This window comes from Bombina bombina, chromosome 3 (assembly GCF_027579735.1).
Source record: "Bombina bombina isolate aBomBom1 chromosome 3, aBomBom1.pri, whole genome shotgun sequence".
Lineage (NCBI taxonomy): Eukaryota > Metazoa > Chordata > Amphibia > Anura > Bombinatoridae > Bombina > Bombina bombina.
Window position 1 is genome coordinate 352910329 of NC_069501.1, and position 18933 is coordinate 352929261.

Here is an 18933-nt window from a genome sequence, read left to right on the forward strand (position 1 = left end):
AGTCTACCAGGAATTAACAACAGCTAAATGGCTTGTTCTATGGACCTGTTACCACCTGTTAGTAGCTTCTTTTAGCCCAATTGTGCTTTTCACAGAGGGAAATATATCAGTCTGATCCTGCCCAAGGTGAGGAGACTTACTCACATTATAGTTTTTATTGAAATATGCTCAATCTTGTAAAGTAAAAACATTTGTTGACATTAAAGGGACATTAAACACTTTGGCAATCTAAAATTATAAACTGTATATACAGTATAAAAAAATCCTCTGCAATATGCTTTCATTATTTATTTTGTCCCCTTTTCCTGTAATTCCATTCTGAAATTGTGACCTTTTTAGTTTCTGTTAGAAGTGAAAGTGCAGAACACTGTTATATTCCACACAGCCATTGACTGTACACTCTAGTGACCTATTTATACCTGGCCCTAATTGGCCAGGACAGAGAAGGTAACACAAGTTACAACATGGCAGCTCCCATTGTTTTATAGACACTAAGGGCTCGATTTATCAAGCCCCTACGGCGGCAAGTTCTCACAAGAACTTGCTCGCCGTGATTTATTAAGCAGCGGTCACCAGACCGCTGCTTCCCTAAGCTCTTCGCCACCTCTAAGGTGGCGAAATTCAATCTCCTCGGTCGAGTCCGACCGAGGAGATTGACAGCTCCTGCCCGTGCGTGCATGGCTGTGCGCGGGCAGGGGGTGGGATTGCACGCGAGCGCAAAATTGCGCTTGTGTGCAATGTTAATTACCTGTGGGTAATTTCGCCCCGCCACAGGCGAACTGAGGCGTACAGGGGCGCGTATACGTGCCCCTGTATGCCTCAGCTGTGATAAATCTAGCCCTAAAACTTTACACTTATTTGGTCAATATTTACACAACTTATTAAACTTTAAAAAATATATCTACATGTTATTGTCAGTCTTTTCTTTTCTTTGAATGCATCATTCTATCTAGCATTTATTAGTGTTAAATGTCCCTTTAATATTTTAGATGACAATGGAGTATACAGAATTATGAACTATGTAAAATGAATAACAAGTTAAAAAGTACACTTTACACTTTGAGGAACCCTGAACACCTTGTCAGTCATGGAATCCGCAATAAATATAAAGGGGCCGATTTATCATGGCCCGAATGGGGCCAAATACCCTTGTTTCTGCACAAGCCTTCAGGCTCACCGGAAAAAAGGGGCTAAGAAGCAGCAGTCTTAAGACCGCTGCTCTTTAACTCATCTGCCACCTCTGAGGCTGGGGACATCAATCCGCCCTATCGCATATGATCATGTTGATTGACACCCCCTGCTAGTGGGGTGCGACATTGCACAAGCAGTTCACCAGAACTGCTTGTGCAATGTTAAATGCCAACAGTGTATGCTGTCGGCATTCAGCGTATCATGTCCACCAGACATTGATAAATCGGCCCCATTGTGTATGCACCAACAACCTCTATGCTCACAACATTATGTGAATCTGACCTTTCATTGCAGAGTTTCACTCCTTTGTAGTTTTATTTTAAATTACAGCCTATGTGTTTTATAGAGGGTCACCATAGTGTAATGTACTTTACAATGAGAGATGCGGTCACATGATGCGCTCATTCGTGTTGTCAGAAGAGCCTGCGCATTAGCAGTTTTTTTATTTAAGCTCGTCCACATTATTTCAGACGCACTCTCTAAGCATCACACATGGGGTACAGCTTTAAGAGATGAGCAAATGGCACGCACAGTACATTTAGTGTACAATACTAAAAGGGATAACGGCTATATATAAGCTAATATATTTTATAGGTAACTAAATTAAGATAAATGTATTCATCTGTACATATATTAAATTTCCCCATCAAGCAACCTACAAAATCACCAATTATAGTTTAATACAAATGCTTTTTTTTTTTTAATTTATTGTTGCAGTAGATGCTTTTAATTTTTTCATTAGTTCCTTTATTGGAGTCAGTGATGGACACTCTAGCTGTGCAACCGTTCTCTGGTTTGACAGTGGTGAGTGGAAAATACAGTGCTGGTGGCTGAGGATATTATATTTGAGATTGCATGCGCACTCATGGAGCAATGACAAGAGATCTGGGATTGTACCCAGCCCCATTATCACTGTGTTGATACAGTCGCCATACAAGAAGAAAAAAAATCACCTTTTGCTTAAAAAACACTAAGTTACAGATTATTTTAATGAAAAATGTTCTATGCGGTTTTGCTCAGTGTGATAGAAAGTATATTATATTGAATATATTTATTTCAGTGATAACTAGTGTGAAAGGTCCCTTTAACTCCTTAACCCAAAAACACATAAATATACATCATGCAGTACTTTCCCCATCGTACCACATAACGTATATATATATATATGTCTGAGCAACAGGAAGCTCCAGTTGTAGTTCCTGAGCTCCAGGCATCTGTCTGTAAAGATCAGCTTCTTGTGCCGGCGGGAGGTGTGGAAGGGAAGGTGAGAGGTGGGCAGCACAGAGGCATAGAAGGGACGGAGGGGGAGGGAGTGGAAGGGGCCCTACACTACAGAAAATGTTTTAGAGGGAGGGATGAGAACTAGCTACACTATGGAAAATGGGAATTGGAAGTGGGGGGCACCACCATTAATTATTGTGGGGAGAGGTGAGGTAGGTTGCACCACTACACTACAAAAACAATTATAAATTAAAAAGATAAATAATAAAAAGCACATAAACTGGGTAATGGTAGACAGCTGCCAGTACCTAAGATGACCACCACTAGAAGGAGAGAGGAGGGTTTGGGGGGATCAGGGATCAAGGATCACTGCACTTTGAGAAAAAAAAAGAATTAAAAAAAAGTTTTAAAAATTCCATAAACTGCATACTGGTAGACCTTCTGCCAGTACCTAAGATGGTGGTGACTGTGGAAGGTGAGGGAGGGAAGAGAGCTGTTTGGGAGGAATCAGGTAGGGATCAGGGAGTGGGAAGTGTCAGGTGGGAGAGTAATATCTACTCTGTGTCAAAAATGAACCTTACAAGCTAACTGATTAACCCCTTCAAGTAAGGTGCGCATCTGTAATTACTGGCATTCTAATTGACAACAAGCAATGGCAAAGCCATGCATGTCTGCTATTTCTGAACAAAGGGGATCACAGAGAAGCTTTTATAACCATTTGTTACATGACTGCAGTAGTTGTGTTTAAATAATTTCAGTGAGAACTATAGAAATATACCAAAATGGGCCTAGAACAATACCCTGGGTCGCCTATTTAAAAATATATATGGTTTTCATAGTAAAATCAAAAAATCAAAAGCTCTATTTCTGTTGAATCAAATTGATGGCAAAAATGCTAAAAATTCTCCCGGTACTTTGGCCAAGTTTTCTCAAAAATTCCCAGCAGTGAAGGGGTTAAACATCTAAGCTCTTTTTTAAAGTATTTGGAGTTTAACAGGGACTTGGTGCCCCTTTATATACTTCCAGTAACTAATTGATTAAAGGGAGCGTGACCTCCAGAAGCTGAGAGAAAGATCTTTTACCCCCTCAGACAGTAGAGCCAATAGGCAGAGGTTTCTTAAGTACTCCTAGCTACATAATCCTTGGACATCCCTCTCTGCCCTCTGTTACATAATTCATACTGGAACAAAGTAGGATGTACTTAATCTGGGTATGTGCTAAGTGGATGCTCTTTTGTCCCTACGATTTTTCCTTGTGAACATGAAGTGACGAAAGTGTATGCACAATGCTCACTACTTACTTATCTATCGGGACACTAAACTAAACTTTTACACTTTCTGAGGCACCATCTCCTCATGAGCATGTGTTTATGTACAGTATATGAGTCTGTGATTCAGTGATGGGTTTCACATGATACAGGGAAATGGAAGAACAGTTTTCAGAAAAAAAATCATTGCATTATCTTTTTTATTATGGATATGTTGATTACATAATTCTACTTTACGGAACATGATTCAGGTAGAGCATACAATTAAAAAAAAGCCTTTCCCATTTACATCTATTAGCAAATGTGCTTCATCTTGGTATTTTTTGTTGAAGAAGCAGCAATGCAATGCTGGGAGCTAGCTGAACACATCCAGTGAGCCAATGACATGATACACCTACCTAGGTACACATTTCAACAAAGAATACCAATAGAAGGAAGTAAATTAGAAAATAAAAGTTAATAGGAAAGAAAATTGTATGCTCTATCTGAATGATGAAATAAAAAAATGGGGTTTTATGTCCCTTTATTGATCCTTTAATGACAGTATTACACACAGGCGATCTTTTCATACTATAACACATTTCTAAAATGGTAACATTTTCCAGCAATGAATATTACCCTTTTATATTTTAGATCAAGTTTATTTATAAAAAGGACTGCAATGACAAAAGTTTTTTTTTTTTTTGCTAATGATAACATAGCTAATTCTATTGCACAAAATCAAACTGTAATTTCACATTTATACATAAATACACATTATTAAAAGCTACATTATCATTAGCATAATGATTAAAAATTATTTGCAACATTTGCACAGTCCAGCAATTTATTATATGTACAGAAAAAAAAATGTCATCTACTTTGGAGATAATCACTATGGCAGTGCACTAAATTGTTATTTGTGAAACTCTGGTTTTAAAGCATTCATGCCACAAGACTCATAAATTGCTTGCTCCATAGGTTTCTCTAGAAGTGACTAAATAATAACTATGTGGTTTCTTTCATTCTTATTGTTTGCACCTGCAAGGGACCTTTCGCTGATAAATACAACTATTAAGATTTTGGCACACTTGTTTATTTGTTTTGCTTCTTAGCAAATTTTGTTTGAACACTTATTTTTTCAAGGTTGCAAACTTTCCTTAGAAAAAAATGCATGACAATATGATAAAGACATTAGATTTCCTCATTTAAGTATATTGAAACTTAGATTATTAAAACAAAATCGTTAATAAACGTTACCAGGTTATATGGATTACAAAGTATGTGAGCGCATAAAGTTATACAGGGAGTGCAGAATTATTAGGCAAGTTGTATTTTTGAGGATTAATTTTATTATTGAACAACAACAATGTTTTCAATGAACCCAAAAAACTCAATAATATCAAAGCTGAATAGTTTTGGAAGTAGTTTTTAGTTTGTTTTTAGTTTTAGCTATTTTAGGGGGATATCTGTGTGTGCAGGTGACTATTACTGTGCATAATTATTAGGCAACTTAACAAAAAACAAATATATACCCATTTCAATTATTTATTTTTACCAGTGAAACCAATATAACATCTCAACATTCACAAATATACATTTCTGACATTCAAAAACAAAACAAAAACAAATCAGTGACCAATATAGCCACCTTTCTTTGCAAGGACACTCAAAAGCCTGCCATCCATGGATTCTGTCAGTGTTTTGATCTGTTCACCATCAAAACTGCGTGCAGCAGCAACCACAGCCTCCCAGACACTGTTCAGAGAGGTGTACTGTTTTCCCTCCTTGTAAATCTCACATTTGATGATGGACCACAGGTTCTCAATGGGGTTCAGATCAGGTGAACAAGGAGGCCATGTCATTAGATTTTCTTCTTTTATACCCTTTCTTGCCAGCCACGCTGTGGAGTACTTGGACGCGTGTGATGGAGCATTGTCCTGCATGAAAATCATGTTTTTCTTGAAGGATGCAGACTTCTTCCTGTACCACTGCTTGAAGAAGGTGTCTTCCAGAAACTGGCAGTAGGACTGGGAGTTGAGCTTGACTCCATCCTCAACCCGAAAAGGCCCCACAAGCTCATCTTTGATGATACCAGCCCAAACCAGTACTCCACCTCCACCTTGCTGGCGTCTGAGTCGGACTGGAGCTCTCTGCCCTTTACCAATCCAGCCACGGGCCCATCCATCTGGCCCATCAAGACTCACTCTCATTTCATCAGTCCATAAAACCTTAGAAAAATCAGTCTTGAGATATTTCTTGGCCCAGTCTTGACATTTCAGCTTGTGTGTCTTGTTCAGTGGTGGTCGTCTTTCAGCCATTCTTACCTTGGCCATGTCTCTGAGTATTGCACACCTTGTGCTTTTGGGCACTCCAGTGATGTTGCAGCTCTGAAATATGGCCAAACTGGTGGCAAGTGGCATCTTGGCAGCTGCACGCTTGACTTTTCTCAGTTCATGGGCAGTTATTTTGCGCCTTGGTTTTTCCACAGGCTTCTTGCGACCCTGTTGACTATTTTGAATGAAACGCTTGATTGTTTGATGATCACGCTTCAGAAGCTTTGCAATTTTAAGAGTGCTGCATCCCTCTGCAAGATATCTCACTATTTTTGACGTTTCTGAGCCTGTCAAGTCCTTCTTTTGACCCATTTTGCCAAAGGAAAGGAAGTTGCCTAATAATTATGCACACCTGATATAGGGTGTTGATGTCATTAGACCACACCCCTTCTCATTACAGAGATGCACATCACCTAATATGCTTAATTGGTAGTAGGCTTTCGAGCCTATACAGCTTGGAGTAAGACAACATGCATAAAGAGGATGATGTGGTCAAAATACTCATTTGCCTAATAATTCTGCACTCCCTGTAATTACAAGCAGTTTGAATTTAAAAAAAAATCTGATGTTATGATCAGTTGGTTTTTATGTTCTCCATAATTATTTTAATATTTTTTTCCTATGGTAACAACACATATGAGGATGTCATGTCATTATAGATGACCAGTGTAGTTGATTATGATGGCTTTTTCAATGTTTACATCTGGGGATAATTGTATAAGTGGATGATTATATTTTGTAGAAAGACATATCTATCTATCTATCTATCTATCTATCTATCTATATATCTATCAACAGAAACTAGCTGCCACTATCTCACATAGGGAAACTGCAAAATATAAAAACATAAAATGGAGGATTCCTTTTTTTTTTTTTTTTGCATAAAATGGAGGACTGGTTACAGCTATTGGTCTAGAGATGATACGTTCCTTTCTACGCCTTCTCCAGTATTTGGGTTGACTGCAGCCTTCCATGCTGGCTTTTAGCAAAGCATGCACCCAGTTTGCAATGCTAGGGTTATCTGTCTGTGTTACGGGATGTGCAAACAGTTTACACTAGAAGTGTTTCTTCATCTACTTTGCTGCGCCTTTACTATATTTCAGACACATGTGCATCTGAAGACTAGTATTAAACGCTTGGGAACTTGACCATCAAAGATGGAGATGATTAACTTTTAGCTCCTGAGACGTAGATTTCTTCTAGAGTTCTATTTTACTTGCATGGTTGGATATAGTTAAGCTTTTCACTATGCTCCCTCAAAGTATTTTCCAACTTCCACCATTGCTATAACAAAGTAGGATACTTAACAATATAATAACTCTATCAAAAGATAACATTTGTAAGTAGACATGTGCGTTTCGATTCGTTCTGAATCCAAATTCGGACGAATTTGTTAAATTCGGAGATTCGGATCGATTTGAATTTTTGAATTGCGGTAGTACCGAATCTACCGAATAAATCCGAATTAGTTCGGATTTATTCGGTAAATTTGGATGGCCATGGATTACACTAGTATTGTACAGTATATTAGGTTATATCACTCTGCTATGGGTTACACCTAATATACAGTACATACATAATACTAGTCTAATACACAGCACATCCCACCTAACACATACCGAAATTCCGAACCGAACCGAATCTAACTAAATCCAGCCGAATTTATTAGAATCCGAATTAATCCGAAACGAATCCGAAACAAATTCATTCGAATTTTTCCAAATTCAAATCGATCCGAACTGAAATTTGAAAAAATCCTAATCGATCCGAACCGAACCGAAACAAATTTTTTGACCATGCACAAGTCTATTTGTAAGAAATAAATAATATAATAAATATAATTTAATATTTTTTTAAGTTGTAAACTTTTCGTGGATTCTATAGCATTAAACAAATAGAAACAATTTATAAAATTTACAAAAAGTTATACATTAAATAGTAATACACAAAAATAAGAACAAAACAAGAAATAAAAGAAGAAACAACAGGAAAGATGGGATATAACATGTAAGTGTCACTCTTTGAGTTAGGGTAAGAATAAAAAATAAAGAGAAGATTTCAAATAGAGCAATCTGCATTACTGTTATTAACCTATGAGAGGATAATAATAAACAAAGTAAAAAGAAACCAAGTGAGAAAAGCAAGCTCAAAGTTAGAAGATAGATTATCCAAAAGTGAGGCCCCTCCCATTCTAAACTTCACAGGTCATCATGAAACCCTATTCCAGTAGAATTATATATTTAGGAAGAAATCTAGCTTATCAGCCTAGATGTTGTATTTTTCCAATGAAGGGCACTATTTGTCATGATTTTAATTAAAGCTAATTTGTAGTTACAATAAATCAGAGGTGGGCAGTTTTGAAGTAAGATTAACAGGGATTTCTCTATTGAGCAGCCAAGGGCTTGTTCTGTAGATCACAGTCCCACCAGGGGCGCGATTACATATACGGTGCAGGCTTCAGCGCAAGCGCTGCAACCTGCGCCGCCCGTAATTTCACCTCGCACATCGGGCTATTACATAAACCCCGCCGGCAGCTCATAAAGTGCCGTAAGTCGGATAAACTAGCGATGTCCAGAAATGAGCGTAAATACACATTTCTGGAGTCGCCAGTGACTTAGGGCACTTTAGAAACTGCCGGCGCCTAAGAAAAGTAAAGAAAATAACAAATCTCCCGTAAAAGTCTTAACACGCCTCCCAAAAATAAGCCCGACACGTAAAAACCCCTATACCCGCAATCCCCCTCTCACTACTAATAAAAAATGTATTAACCCCTAGACCGACAACCCCCCACAACGCAATAAGCCTAATTAAACTATTAACCCCTATATCCGCCATCAAACCCACACCGCAAGTAATAACTAAGGCCTAGATTTGGAGTTTTGCGGTAGAAGGGCTGTTAACGCTCCGCGGGCTTTTTTCTGGCCGCACCATAAATTTAACTCTGGTATCGAGAGTTCAAACAAATGCTGCGTTAGGCTCCAAAAAAGGAGTGTAGAGCATTTTTACCGCAAATGCAACTCTCGATACCAGAGTTGCTTACGGACGCGGCCAGCCTCAAAAACGTGCTCGTGCACGATTCTCCCATAGGAAACAATGGGGCTGTTTGAGCTGAAAAAAAACCTAACACCTGCAAAAAAGCAGCGTTCAGCTCCTGACGCAGCCCCATTGTTTCCTATGGGGAAACACTTCCTACGTCTGCACCTAACACTCTAACATGTACCCCGAGTCTAAACACCCCTAACCTTACACTTATTAACCCCTAATTTGCCGCTCCCGCTATCGCTGACCCCTGCATATTTTTTTAACCCCTAATCTGCCGCTCCGTAAACCGTCGCAACCTACGTTATCCCTATGTACCCCTAATCTGCTGCCCCTAACACCGCCGACCCCTATATTATATTTATAAACCCCTAATCTGCCACCCCCAACGTCGCCTCCACCTACCTACAATAATTAACTACTAATCTTCCGACCGCAAAGCGCCGCCACCTACGTTATCCCTATGTACCCCTAATCTGCTGCCCCTAACACAGCCGACCCCTATATTATATTTATTAACCCCTAATCTGCCCCCCACAACGTCGCCGACACCTGCCTACACTTATTAACCCCTAATCTGCCGAGCGGACCTGAGCGCTACTATAATAAAGTTATTAACCCCTAATCCGCCTCACTAACCCTATCATAAATAGTATTAACCCCTAATCTGCCCTCCCTAACATCGCCGACACCTAACTTCAATTATTAACCCCTAATCTGACGACCGGAGCTCACCGCTACTATAATAAATGGATTAACCCCTAAAGCTAAGTCTAACCCTAACACTAACACCCCCCTAAATTAAATATAATTTAAATCTAACGAAATAAATTAACTCTTATTAAATTAATTATTCCTATTTAAAGCTAAATACTTACCTGTAAAATACATCCTAATATAGCTACAATATAAATTATAATTATATTATAGCTATTTTAGGATTAATATTTATTTTACAGGCAACTTGGTAATTATTTTAACCAGGTACAATAGCTATTTAATAGTTACCTAGTTAAAATAATAACAAATTTACCTGTAAAATAAATCCTAACCTAAGATATAATTAAACCTAACACTACCCTATCAATAAATTAATTAAATAAACTACCTACAATTACCTACAATTAACCTAACACTACACTATCAATAAATTAATTAAACACAATTCCTACAAATAAATACAATTAAATAAACTAGCTAAAGTACAAAAAATAAAAAAGAACTAAGTTACAAAAAATAAAAAAATATTTACAAACATAAGAAAAATATTATAACAATTTTAAACTAATTACACCTACTCTAAGCCCCCTAATAAAATAACAAAGCCCCCCAAAATAAAAAATTCCCTACCCTATTCTAAATTAAAAAAGGTAAAAGCTCTTTTACCTTACCAGCCCTGAACAGGGCCCTTTGCGGGGCATGCCCCAAGAATTTCAGCTCTTTTGCCTGTAAAAAAAAACATACAATACCCCCCCCCAACATTACAACCCACCACCCACATACCCCTAATCTAACCCAAACCCCCCTTAAATAAACCTAACACTAAGCCCCTGAAGATCTTCCTACCTTGTCTTCACCATCCAGGTTCACCGATCCGTCCTGAAGAGCTCCTCCGATGTCCTGATCCAAGCCCAAGCGGGGGGCTGAAGAGGTCCATGATCCGGTCAAAGTCTTCATCCAAGCGGGGCAGAAGAGGATCTTCCATCCGATTGAAGTCTTCATCCAAGCAGCATCCATCCGGAGCGAAGCGGCAGGATACTGAAGACCTCCAGCGTGGAACATCCATCCGGCCCGACGACCGAACGACGAATGACTGTTCCTTTAAGGGACGTCATCCAAGATGGCGTCCCTCAAATTCCGATTGGCTGATAGGATTCTATCAGCCAATCGGAATTAAGGTAGGAATTTTCTGATTGGCTGATTCCATCAGCCAATCAGAATCAAGTTCAATCCGATTGGCTGATCCAATCAGCCAATCAGATTGAGCTCGCATTCTATTGGCTGTTCCGATCAGCCAATAGAATGCGAGCTCAATCTGATTGGCTGATCGGATCAGCCAATCGGATTGAACTTGATTCTGATTGGCTGATTCCATCAGCCAATCAGAAAATTCCTACCTTAATTCCGATTGGCTGATAGAATCCTATCAGCCAATCGGAATTCGAGGGACGCCATCTTGGATGACGTCCCTTAAAGGAACAGTCATTCGTCGTTCAGTCGTCGGGCCGGATGGATGTTCCGCGCTGGAGGTCTTCAGGATCCTGCCGCTTCGCTCCGGATGGATGCTGCTTGGATGAAGACTTCAATCGGATGGAAGATCCTCTTCTGCCCCGCTTGGATGAAGACTTTGACCGGATCATGGACCTCTTCAGCCCCCCGCTTGGGCTTGGATCAGGACATCGGAGGAGCTCTTCAGGACGGATCGGTGAACCTGGATGGTGAAGACAAGGTAGGAAGATCTTCAGGGGCTTAGTGTTAGGTTTATTTAAGGGGGGTTTGGGTTAGATTAGGGGTATGTGGGTGGTGGGTTGTAATGTTGGGGGGGGGTATTGTATGTTTTTTTTACAGGCAAAAGAGCTGAAATTCTTGGGGCATGCCCCGCAAAGGGCCCTGTTCAGGGCTGGTAAGGTAAAAGAGCTTTTACCTTTTTTAATTTAGAATAGGGTAGGGAATTTTTTATTTTGGGGGGCTTTGTTATTTTATTAGGGGGCTTAGAGTAGGTGTAATTAGTTTAAAATTGTTGTAATATTTTTCTTATGTTTGTAAATATTTTTTTATTTTTTGTAACTTAGTTCTTTTTTATTTTTTGTACTTTAGCTAGTTTATTTAATTGTATTTATTTGTAGGAATTGTGTTTAATTAATTTATTGATAGTGTAGTGTTAGGTTAATTGTAGGTAATTGTAGGTAGTTTATTTAATTAATTTATTGATAGGGTAGTGTTAGGTTTAATTATATCTTAGGTTAGGATTTATTTTACAGGTAAATTTGTTATTATTTTAACTAGGTAACTATTAAATAGCTATTGTACCTGGTTAAAATAATTACCAAGTTGCCTGTAAAATAAATATTAATCCTAAAATAGCTATAATATAATTATAATTTATATTGTAGCTATATTAGGATGTATTTTACAGGTAAGTATTTAGCTTTAAATAGGAATAATTAATTTAATAAGAGTTAATTTATTTCGTTAGATTTAAATTATATTTAACTTAGGGGGGTGTTAGAGTTAGGGTTAGACTTAGCTTTAGGGGTTAATCCATTTATTATAGTAGCGGTGAGCTCCGGTCGTCAGATTAGGGGTTAATAATTGAAGTTAGGTGTCGACGATGTTAGGGAGGGCAGATTAGGGGTTAATACTATTTATGATAGGGTTAGTGAGGCGGATTAGGGGTTAATACATTTATTATAGTAGCGCTCAGGTCCGCTCGGCAGATTAGGGGTTAATAAGTGTAGGCAGGTGTTGGCGACGTTGAGGGGGGCAGATTAGGGGTTAATAAATATAATATAGGGGTCGGCGGTGTTAGGGGCAGCAGATTAGGGGTACATAGGGATAACGTAGGTGGCGGCGCTTTGCGGTCGGAAGATTAGGGGTTAATTATTTTAAGTAGCTGGCGGCGACGTTGTGGGGGGCAGGTTAGGGGTTAATAAATGTAATACAGGGGTCGGCGGGGTTAGGGGCAGCAGATTAGGGGTACATAAGTATAACGTAGGTGGCGGTCGGCAGATTAGGGGTTAAAAAAATTTAATCGAGTGGCGGCGATGTGGGGGGAGCTCGGTTTAGGGGTATATAGGTAGTTTATGGGTGTTAGTGTAGTTTAGAGTACAGTAGTTAAGAGCTTTATGAACCGGCGTTAGCCCAGAAAGCTCTTAACTACTGCTATTTTTCTGCGGCTGGAGTTTTGTCGTTAGAGCTCTAACGCTCACTTCAGAAACGACTCTAAATACCGGCGTTAGGAAGATCCCATTGAAAAGATAGGATACGCAATTGACGTAAGGGGATCTGCGGTATGGAAAAGTCGCGGCTGAAAAGTGAGCGTTAGACCCTTTAATCACTGACTCCAAATACCAGCGGGCGGCCAAAACCAGCGTTAGGAGCCTCTAACGCCAAACTCCAAATCTAGGCCTAAATTATTAACCCCTAAATTCACCAACCCCAACATCGCAAACTACCTATTAAAACTATTAACCCCTAATCCACCATTAACCCACAACGCAATAAACCTATTAAAACTATTAACCCCTAATCCACCATTAACCCACAACGCAATAAACCTATTAAAGTATTAACCCCTAAACCGCCAAAGCCCACAACGCAATAAACCTAACCCCTAACCTAACCCCCCCAAATGAACCCAAATTACCTAATTTACAAAATACTAAAGTTTTTATTAAATGAAAAAAAACTAACATACTTTAAAAATACAAATAAACTAAGTATAAATTAAAGGGACAGTCTAATCAAAATTCTGGAGTAGACTGTCCCTTTAAGCTACAATTACAGAAAATAACAAAAATGTGCATTTTCTTGTAAAAGAGCTGATTATCTTGGGGCAATGCCCTGCAAAAAGCCCTTTTAAGGGCTACTGGTAGTTTATTAGAGTAGGGGGTGTTTTTATTTTTTTGGGGGGTGCTTTTAATTTTCATAGGGATTAGGTATCATTTTTTAAAATTTGGTAATTTTCTTTTTTATTTTCTGTAATCTTAGATTTTTTTATTTTCTGTAATTGTAGCTTAAAGGGACAGTCTACTTCAGAATTTTGATTAGACTGTCCCTTTAATTTATACTTAGTTTAGGTTTTTTTAATTTAATAGTAACTTTAGTATTTTGTATATTAGGTAATTTGGGTTCATTTAGGGGGCTTTAGGTTAGGGGGGTTAGGTTAGGGGGGGTTAGGTTATGGGTTAGGTTTATTGCGTTGGTTAGGGGTTAGGTTTATTGCGTTTTGGGCTTTTGGCGGTTTAGGGGTTAATACTTTAATAGGTTTATTGCGTTGTGGGTTAATGGCGGATTAGGGGTTAATAGTTTTATTAGGTAGTTTGCGATGTTGGGGTTGGCGGATTTAGGGGTTAATAATTTAGTTATTACTTGCGGTGTGGGTTTGATGGCGGATATAGGGGTTAATACACTTTATTAGTTATTGCGGTGGGGAATTGCGATTGACAGGTAGATAGACATTGCCAATGCTTTAGGTGTTAGTTTATTTTTGCAGGCATTTTCGGGAGTTACGGTGCTCCCATACTCAGCGCAAGGCTTGCTACGGCTGCCTTTTATGGCGAGGTAAAAATGGAGTAAGATTTCTCCATTTTCGCCACGTAAGTCCTTGTGCTGGATATTGGATACTGATTTAGGACGCTGTCCCATGCTAGCCTATGGGAGTAAAAATTGCGCGCGACGGGTGAAATATACGTGCCCCATTTATATGCAGCGCTGTATATAGGATACCAAAACCGCGCAAACACCAGCGCCGCCGGCTTTTGCGGGCGATGCCGCATATGTAATGGGGCCCCAGATGTGGCAAAGAAAGCCCTCTCCTTCACTCTCTCTCCAATAATCTCTTGATGATAAAGGCCAAATGGAACAGAGGTGTGTAGGGGTGAGGTACCATCTGATTAACAAATTGTAATTAGTTTGCAAAACACAGATACTGAGAAAAATTTTTTTAGCAGAAAGGAATAATTTTTTCCACTAGTCAGTGGAAAATATAACTTTATATTTTATATTATGAGTGTATTTAATGAAAATGGATGTTCAGCATTTGAAATAAAAAGTAGTTTGCGGCACAATAACACCCTCATTACCTTGAATGGGACATTTCAGCAGTTGTATTCATATCCATCAAAAAATTATTTTTAACAGCTTTTTTTGCAGGGTTTTTGGACTTTTCAAATAGTACAGCTTTAAACTCTTGAAAACCTATTTTAACTTACATTAATTGAGCAGAATATCTGATCTGTTTTTTGTTTCATTGTTAAAGATTTGCAAAATGTTAAATTCTTAAAGTGACAGTACACTGTAAAATTGTTTTTATATGAATGTATTTTTAATGACTTATTATACCAGCTGCAGAGTATAAAATTTATGAGAAATTGCATTTTTCGGTTTATTTGTGTATATGAAGTAGCTGGTTTTGTACTTTTAAACCACAGCCTATTACAATGGGTTGAGCTTCAGGTAATATCAGATCTGATTATGTTATCACTTTTATGTACACAGACTTGCTTCCTTATCTTATATTTGTCTAGAAAACCAAAGCTCAATATTTAGAGAGAACAATGGAGAATTATCATTTTATTACTTAACCATCATGCCCCCCACTGAGAGCGTAATCTCTTCTGCTGGCTGTATTTACTGTTTATTTAATAGATTATACTCCAGTATAGAAACTTTCAGTATAGGTTGGGATACCACAGGCTAAATCAGCTATTTCAGTTGCCGAATTAGGGGTAAAGGAGCTACTTACAATCAATTTAAAACACTACCGGCTAGATTTAGAGTTCTGCGGCCAAAGGGGTGCGTTAGCTACGCATGCTTTTTTTCCCCCGCACCTTTTAAATACCGCTGGTATTTAGAGTTCACAGAATGGCTGCGTTAGGCTCCAAAAAAGGAGCGTAGAGCATAATTTAACACCACTGCAACTCTCGATACCAGCGGTGCTTATGGACGCGGCCAGCATCAAAAACGTGCTCGTGCACGATTCCCCCATAGAAAACAATGGGGCTGTTTGAGCTGAAAAAAAACCTAACACCTGCAAAAAAGCAGCGTTCAGCTCCTAACGCAGCCCCATTGTTTGCTATGCGGAAACACTTCCTAAGTCTGCACCTAACACCCTAACATGAACCCCGAGTCTAAACACCCCTAACCTTACACTTATTAACCCCTAATCTGCCGCCCCCTGCATATTATTATTAACCCCTAATCTGCCGCTCCGTACACCACGGCAAGCTACATTATAGCTATGTACCCCTAATCTGCTGCCCCTAACACCGCCGACCCCTATATTATATTTATTAACCCCTAATCTGCCCCCCTCAATGTCGCCTCCACCTGCCTACACTTATTAACCCCTAATCTGCCGAGCGGACCGCACCGCTACTATAATAAAGTTATTAACCCCTAATCCGCCTCACTCCCGCCTCAATAACCCTATAATAAATAGTATTAACCCCTAATCTGCCCTCCCTAACATTGCCGACACCTAACTTCAAGTATTAACCCCTAATCTGCCGATCGGAGCTCACCGCTACTCTAATAAATTTTTTAACCCCTAAAGCTAATTCTAACCCTAACCCTAACACCCCCCTAAGTTAAATATAATTTTATTCTAACGAAATAAATTAACTCTTATTAAATAAATTATTCCTATTTAAATCTAAATTCTTACCTGTAAAATAAACCCTAATATAGCTACAATATAAATTATAATTATATTGTAGCTATTTTAGGATTAATATTTATTTTACAGGCAACTTTGTATTTATTTTAACCAGGTACAATAGCTATTAAATAGTTAAGAACTATTTAATAGTTACCTAGTTAAAATAATTACAAAATTACCTGTAAAATAAATCCTAACCTAAGTTACAATTAAACCTAACACTACACTATCATTAAATTAATTAAATACAATACCTACAATTATCTACAATTAAACCTAACACTACACTATCAATAAATTAATTAAATACAATACCTACAAATAAATACAATTAAATAAACTAACTAAAGTACAAAAAATAAAAAAGAACTAAGTTACAAAAAATAAAAAAATATTTACAAAAATTAGAAAAATATTACAACAATTTTAAACTAATTACACCTACTCTAAGCCCCCTAATAAAATAACATAGACCCCCAAAATAAAAAAATGCCCTACCCTATTCTAAAATTAAAATAGAAAAGCTCTTTTACCTTACCAGCCCTGAAAAGGGCCCTTTGCGGGGCATGCCCCAAAGAATTCAGCTCTTTTGCCTGTAAAAAAAAACATACAATACCCCCCCCAACATTACAACCCACCACCCACATACACCTAATCTAACCCAAACCCCCCTTAAATAAACCTAACACTAAGCCCCTGAAGATCTCCCTACCTTGTCTTCACCACACCGGGTCCCGATCTGTCCAGAAGAGCCTCCGATGTCATGATCCAAGCCCAAGCGGGGGGCTGAAGAGTGACGTCCATCCTCGGGCTGAAGTTTGGATCCAAGCGGCGGCTGAAGAAATCCATCATCGGGCTGAAGTCTTGATCCAAGCGGGCGCTGAAGAAGTCCATAATCGGGATGAAGTCTTCTATGAAGCAGCATCTTCAATCTTCTTTCTTCCGGAGCCATCATCTTCCAGCCGACGCGGAACATCCTCTTCTACCGACGCCTACTCGCCGAATGACGGTTCCTTTAAATGACGTCATCCAAGATGGCGTCCGTCGAATTCCGATTGGCTGATAGGATTCTATCAGCCAATCGGAATTAAGGTAGGAAAATTCTGATTGGCTGATGGAATCAGACAATCAGATTGAGCTCGCATTCTATTGGCTGATCGGAACAGCCAATAGAATGCGAGCTCAATCTGATTGGCTGATCGGATCAGCCAATCGGATTGAACTTGAATCTGATTGGCTGATTCTATCAGCCAATCAGAATATTCCTACCTTAATTCCGATTGGCTGATAGAATCCTATCAGCCAATCGGAATTCGAGGGACGCCATCTTGGATGACGTCATTTAAAGGAACCGTCATTCGGCGAGTAGGCGTCGCTTGAAGAGGTTGGATCCGCGTCAGCTGGGAAGAAGATGGCTCCGCTCCGGAAGAAAGAAGATTGAAGACTTCATCCCGATGATGGACTTCTGACTTCAGCCCGATGATGGAGTTCTTCAGCCGCGGCTTGGATCAAGACTTCGGACCCTCTTCTGGACCGATCGCTGAACCGGGTGAGGTGAAGACAAGGTAGGGAGATCTTCAGGGGCTTAGTGTTAGGTTTATTTAAGGGGGGTTTGGGTTAGATTAGGGGTATGTGGGTGGTGGGTTGTAATGTTGGGGGGGGGGTATTGTATGTTTTTTTTTTACAGGCAAAAGAGCTGAATTCTTTGGGGCATGCCCCGCAAAGGGCCCTTTTCAGGGCTGGTAAGGTAAAAGAGCTTTGAACTTTTTTAATTTAGAATAGGGTAGGGCATTTTTTTATTTTGGGGGGCTTTGTTATTTTATTAGGGGGCTTAGAGTAGGTGTAATTAGTTTAAAGTTGTTGTAATATTTTTCTAATGTTTGTAAATATTTTTTTATTTTTTTGTAACTTAGTTCTTTTTTCTTTTTTGTACTTTAGTTAGTTTATTTAATTGTATTTATTTGTAGGTATTGTATTTAATTAATTTATTGATAGTGTAGTGTTAGGTTTAATTGTAGATAATTGTAGGTATTTTATTTAATTAATTTATTGATAGTGTAGTGTTAAGTTTAATTGTAGATAATTGTAGGTATTTTATTTAATTTATTTATTGCTAGTGTAGTGTTAGGTTTAATTGTAACTTAGGTTAGGATTTATTTTACAGGTAATTTTGTAATTATTTTAACTAGGTAACTATTAAATAGTTATGAACTATTTAATAGCTATTGTACCTGGTTAAAATAAATACATTTATTTTACAGGTAAGTATTTAGTTTTAAATAGGATTAATTTATTTAATAATAGTTAATTTATTTCGTTAGATAAAAATTATATTTAACTTAGGGGGGTGTTAGTGTTAGGGTTAGACTTAGCTTTAGGGGTTAAAAAATATATTAGAATAGCGGTGAGCTCTGGTCGGCAGATTAGGGGTTAATGTTTGAAGTTAGGTGTCGGCGATGTTAGGGAGGGCAGATTAGGGGTTAATACTATTTATTATAGGGTTATTGAGGCGGGAGTGA

General features: G+C 38.5%; 1 protein-coding gene across 1 annotated transcript in view; it reads left to right on the forward strand.

Moving 5' to 3' along the window:
* Positions 1-18933, forward strand: part of OTC (ornithine transcarbamylase) — a 104164-nt gene that overhangs the window by 40994 nt on the left and 44237 nt on the right. The window lies entirely within an intron of this gene.